Genomic DNA, 6,000 nt, shown 5'->3' with positions numbered 1-6,000 from the left:
AAAAAAAATTACTGTTGAACCAGGAAACAAAAACTTTTGACACTTCATGTTAATACGTATGACGTCCTTGTGGATTTAAATTTAATGTTATATAACAACATTTTCTCGCTAAAGATTTAACGTGGCAGTAACATATCGTGTCAATTATACTAACCTGAAACAAAAAGGTTACCAACACAGCAGCTGTTTATTTAAAATGTTCACATTAACAACAAATCCCCCCCATAAAACAGCTGCTAAGAAGAGTTTCCCTTTCTTTCTAAAAGACATTAGTCATTGAGAAAGTATTTAATTGTACAATCTTTTTAGGACATTCTGCGTAAAATGCGTTGCTACCTAACTTTAAAGAGGCTCTTTGCCTGATTATACATATCTAGGTAAAAAATAGATATGGAACGAATTGCGTGAGAAGGAAGCAGGGAGTGTTACTGACAGATAACTTTGTTGAATTAGATAATATATTGCAAAGTCCATCAGTCATACAGGTTAGCAAGCGGTTGGCAAGTATTTCAGCTTGGGGACGGGGACATGGTGAGTGACACCTATTATTTCTCAGAATATGCCTGAATACTTATTTTATATAGTATATATTCCGTTATATCTTTTCATTATCTATTTCAAATATTAATTACTTATATCGGCGTCAATTTCGTATTATTTTTTATTTAATCTTTATATCAGAATAGGTTCTAATTACCTGAACTACTAATATCTGAAATTATATTTATCTGGATTCCTATCCAGATCAAATTTGTGATTTAATGAAATAGTGAATAAAAAAACGCATTTTAAAAAAGGCCAGATAAAATTAATCCCGGTGTTATTTTTATGTCTTGATAAAATGCTTTAGTTTTTTTCACTGATACCATAAATTTATTATTTTGATATATATTTTATTATTTCATGGAAAAAATAATAAATCACAAATTATAATTTTTTTAATTATACCGTAAAATAAATTTATATTATTTATAATTTGATTTAACACTTAAACGCATTATATGACTTTTCAAATCGTTGCCACCAAATATTGCCGCTCTGTATTATATTTAAAAAAATAATAATGAAGAGCCTTTATGAATAAAAAATAATAAAATAAATAAAAAAAAAATAATAATGAAGAATCTTTATGTATGTTTCTCGCATAGTGAAAAAAACAACGGTACCTAGACCCATCAAATTTTGAATAACGCAGTTCTCCATCAGAACAGACACCTGGAGGCCCGAATTTTCAAATTCGAATTTAATTTTTTTATTATCTATTTCCTGTTTTGTAAAACTTTAACGAATTTTTATTAAGAAACTCAATGATTTCAAAGCGAGCAATGGCAACACTGTACGGGGGGGGGGTGAATTATCTCCAGCCCGCGAGACTGTGTGAGACTAAAGGGCGAAGCTATAGTGTACTAGAAGATCTTCTAGTACACTATAGCGAAGCTATCCTAGCCAGCAAAGCTGGCCATGTGGCTTAAAAGGGACCAAACCGTCTAACCAACAAAAGCTCAGGAACTTTAATCAACAGAAATGCAAAACCAAAAAAAAAAAAAAAAAAAGTATGATGGTTGCAACCGCCCAGACAAGCACAAAAACGAGAAAAAGAATAATTAAAAAATAACTGGTTAGTAAACTAAGGAAAAGACAACACGATAAAACACATAACATAGAAGCTGTAATTCGCCGTATATTCATATTTCACATCCTGAACATCTTCCAAATTCCAAGAACTCTTGATTTAAAAATCGTTCTTCAGTTTATAATACCAATATATTCTTTATTTTTATTAACTATCATCATAATTTCTTTAGATATTTTGTTCACAGTTCTCTGTTTATCATATAGATTTATAATATTAATCCTTCCATATTTAGCCCGTACAGCCTCCGTCAGGACACATTCTTGTACAAAATGTTGTGCATCACCACGTCTGCTGCACGCCATGCATAAGTCGCTACCCTGGAGGTTAAATCTCTTGAGATACTCAGGGAATCTTCCGTGATTTGTAATAATCTGAATAGTATCAATATGTTTCATAAGATTCATTTTTCTATCAATTTTTAATATTTTTAAATACTTTGAATTTCCTTCGGAAGACTCCCATTGCCTTTTCTCTGTTTCCCATATATCTTCTTTCATACGTCTCAATATGACTTTCCTTGAGTCCAATACATTCTCTATTAAATGACTATTCCTCCAGGGCAGCTTCTTTTGCCAGCAGATCTGCTCTCTTCATTACCTTTAATACCAACATGAGCTCTCACCGAATGTAATTTCATACTATGTTTCTTCATAATTTCGAAATATATACCCTTAATCTCTTCAATGAGAGCATTCTTAGGCTCAGAACTGTGGAGGCTTTGTAACACCGATAATGCATCTGAATATAAATTTATCCACTGTCCTCTTGTTTAAGTATCTTTAACCCATAATAGTGCCTGTCTAATTACAGTAGCCTCGTCTTGGTACACAGGAATTATTTTATTATAGGAAACTTTCGAATTATGAATTTGAACACCATAAAAAATGCAACAAAGGCACAGCCAATTCCACCCTCACAGCCTGAGCCACCTGTAAAAATATCGATTCCCCCATTATATTGAAAATCCTTGTCAAATGGTATAACTTTATAAATACACGGATGGATATGACCAAAGTCATACTTCTTGACGGAAAGATCTCTAATCACACCATTATCAATATTAATCTCATTTATAATTTCATAGCTCAAAAGAAGTTTTTCATAATAATATTTGTAATATAAAGAGAGAGGCGAAGTGCCGGCAAGAATACACAAAATTTTATTCGAAACCGTTCTAAATGCTCTAGTAATCGCAATCAACCAGCTTGTCTGCATGGAATCCAATTTTTACCTTAATCTAATTAACGACTCTGCCCGGCAGCCCCATGCACCTATACCATATAAAATCATTACTATGTAGTAAGACTGTGTATCGGAAATTCTAAAGATGTGCTCTTTTTTAAATATTTTATGATTTTGCTGTTGAATTGAATTTTATGTGGCGTAAGCACCAAAAACGTGAAATTCAATAAACAAAAGTAAACACACAAGACAGGTGCGTTCCATGACGATGTAAGACTTGAATCAGTCCCATAATTTCAGTAACTTCCTAAACAGGAATGTGAGCGATCAACAGCATACACGAGGAGCCATAGCTCCAGCGGGCAAAAAATGCCCTTAGCTCCAGCAGGAAGGTCCCAGCAGCTCTCGGAAAAAAAACCACCTCCCTTTCTCGCTGCCAGAACTTCACTAACTAACGGTGTTGTTACCTCTGCTGGACCCGGGGGGTGGATACTCCACTGGTGCAGAACAAAAATGTCCACATTCTGACCCAGATGAAAGGCTTCTTTTATCCCTGGAACCGCTGGAGTGACCATCCAGGGTGAAACCAGAATAATTAACAGTGGGACCTCGTTTGAATAGGATTTCTCTTCTGGTAGGAAAGAGGAACCATTGCATTAGACATTCGGTCCCCCTGGACAAAACCAGACAAACAACAGCTATGTGATCTTGTCACAGCAACACGAACATCACAGCTGTTAAGCAGATAGCCATCGCGTGCTTTGCCATAAGCAAACAAACCAAACCTGAGACAGCTGCTTTCAAAAAGGTCAAATCGACTGAAGCGTGGCTGATCGCTTAAAAGCTATGAGGAATTTTGCCCTTCCTCTTTAGAAGCCACGGTCAAAGTGTACCCTATGTGTTCTCATCGCTCTGATTGTTCTAAAATTGTAATCTCCTATACAAAAGTATGCAGAGCGCAGTAAGCACCAACGTGATATGTGAACACGTTTATGCTTGCCAAGATGCCCACAAATAAATTAATGTTATTTTCGTCAAGTGAGTCTCCGTTATCGAAGCAGGTCGTTTCGACGCCGACGGTTCGACGCCAACGTTTCGACGCCGGGGCAGTTCGACGCCGTACGTTTCGACGCAGGGGCAGTTCGACGCCATATTTTTTTTTTCGTATTTTTATTTATTTTTAGAATAAATATGAAGTAATATAAATAAGTAATATGACTGGTTTTTATTTATTGAATTAGCGATTGTTTGCATGCATATTTGAAATAAATATATGTGTGAAAGTGTTCTAGATCTTTGTTTGTGTCACAGAATAGTGAGAAGCCTCCTCGCCAACGTCAAGTACCCGGGACATGAGGGAGGGTTTTTTTTATTTATTTATTTCCCAAAACAGCATCAAAAAGGCAAAATACACAAATGGTAAATAAACATATGGTTACAAAGTAGTGATGTTATATTGCACACAAATATAATTACAGATAAATAAGATTACAAGATTAGAGATAAATAAGATTACATCACAGAACTGTTATTATACTAATCCATTGCAAAATTATGCGTCACACCTTTCAGGTATTCCATTATTTCTCGATTTTCAAAATCTTCAACTATTACTTTAATTCTCATATCAGCTCGCAGATACCTATTCCGCTTGTGCGGCGGTTCATCTCCACGTACAAATTATTCATAACATTGATCAATTGATTTTTGAATACGCCTGAGACCATCTATGAATTCCCATAATATGGGGTATGAAACACCAAATGATGATGACACCAAATTTATTTGAATGATGATGCAAACTTATTCTAAAAATAAATAAAAATACGAAAAGTATGTGGTAAAAACAAAAGCAAGAAAAGTATGGCGTCGAACTGACCCCGCGTCGAAACGACCTCGTGTCGAATTGACCACACGTCGAAACGATGGCGTCGAACCGTTGGCGTCGAACTGACCTGTACCGTCCGTTATATCATCTTGTGGATCTACCCATTAAAGCCTCTCCATGTAACAAGTATCATCTAATTCAGAAGTCAAACAACAAAAATCAGCATTATATTTACAAAGTTTTCACAGGACTAGTTTCGATGGTTTTACCGAACCACCATCTTCAGCTGCAAAACCGCAAATGAACAAGATAGGAAATAATGATTAGATAAGATAAGAAAGCCTGGACAAGAATAAGCAAGTGGCGCCATCTGTTGGTAAAACCAGAACTAAAACATAATTTCTTTAAAGGCCGAAGGCAAATTTGGATTGGAATTAGGATCGTTAACTAGAACAGAAAGATTTTTATGAATGTGAAATGCCTCTAGAAAATCCAGTTCTCCAATGGAAGATTTTTTTGAATAATTTTGGCAGCAGAAAAACTGAAAGTGTGGCTTTCGGACCAACAATGTTGAGCAACAGAAGACTTCTGTGTTTCCTTTTTTCTAACATATGCCTCATGTTCTTTGACGCGAAATTTTAAGGCTCTCTTAGTTTGGCCAATGTAAATTAAACCGCACTGGCAAGGAATCCTATAAATACCCCAGGAATTCATATCCGGAATGGGGTCCTTGAGTATGGAACTCGGAATTTTATTGATGGGAGAATAAACAACCCGAAAGTTAAATTTCTGCAAAATATGTGCAACTTTATAGCTAATTGATGGAAAGAAGGGAATGACAACAGAATTTTTATAATCTCCTAAAACAAGATTGTGCCTTTTAGTGTGTTGAGATGAGAACTTTTTAACTGCTTGATTAATAATGTTGGGTGGAAAGCCCCTGTCAATAGCTATTGCTTTTAAATAATTTAGTTCTTCATCAAGGGCTAGTTTGGAGGAGCAAACTTGAAGAGCACGGAAAACATAGGAATAAAATGAAGCTAACTTTTGTTTAGTCGGATGACATGATTTAAAGTGTTGTGGAAGGCAAACCGATGAAGGTTTACGGTAAACCGTAGTACTGAAGTTGGATGTGTTACGTGTGACCAGAATGTCGAGAAACGGAAGAGAATTGCAAGTCTCAAGTTCAAAAGTGAACTGAATAGCAGGATCAATAGAATTCATTGTTGAAAGAACTTTATTTAAATCATCTTTATTACCTTCAAACAGGGTAAAAGTATCGTCTACGTAGCGGAACCATGCAGGGAAGTTTAAAGTTTCAAACAATTTTGATTCATAATAATGCATGTAGATA

General features: G+C 35.3%; 1 protein-coding gene across 1 annotated transcript in view; it reads left to right on the top strand.

The window, feature by feature from the left end:
- Nucleotides 1-391: 391 nt before the first annotated feature.
- LOC118180382 (protein SSUH2 homolog) overlaps nt 392-6,000 on the top strand; it is a 128,717-nt gene continuing 123,108 nt past the window's right edge. Inside the window, exon 1 of the mRNA XM_085822703.1 lies at nt 392-531. The gene's annotated coding sequence lies outside the window, so the exon portion shown is untranslated. The remainder of the gene's footprint in view (nt 532-6,000) is intronic.

This window comes from Stegodyphus dumicola, chromosome 8 (assembly GCF_044657685.1).
Source record: "Stegodyphus dumicola isolate Sdum_Otavi_A_Nest chromosome 8, ASM4465768v1".
In the NCBI taxonomy this organism is placed as follows: Eukaryota; Metazoa; Arthropoda; class Arachnida; order Araneae; family Eresidae; genus Stegodyphus; species Stegodyphus dumicola.
This window is presented reverse-complemented; position numbering and strand designations above follow the sequence as displayed.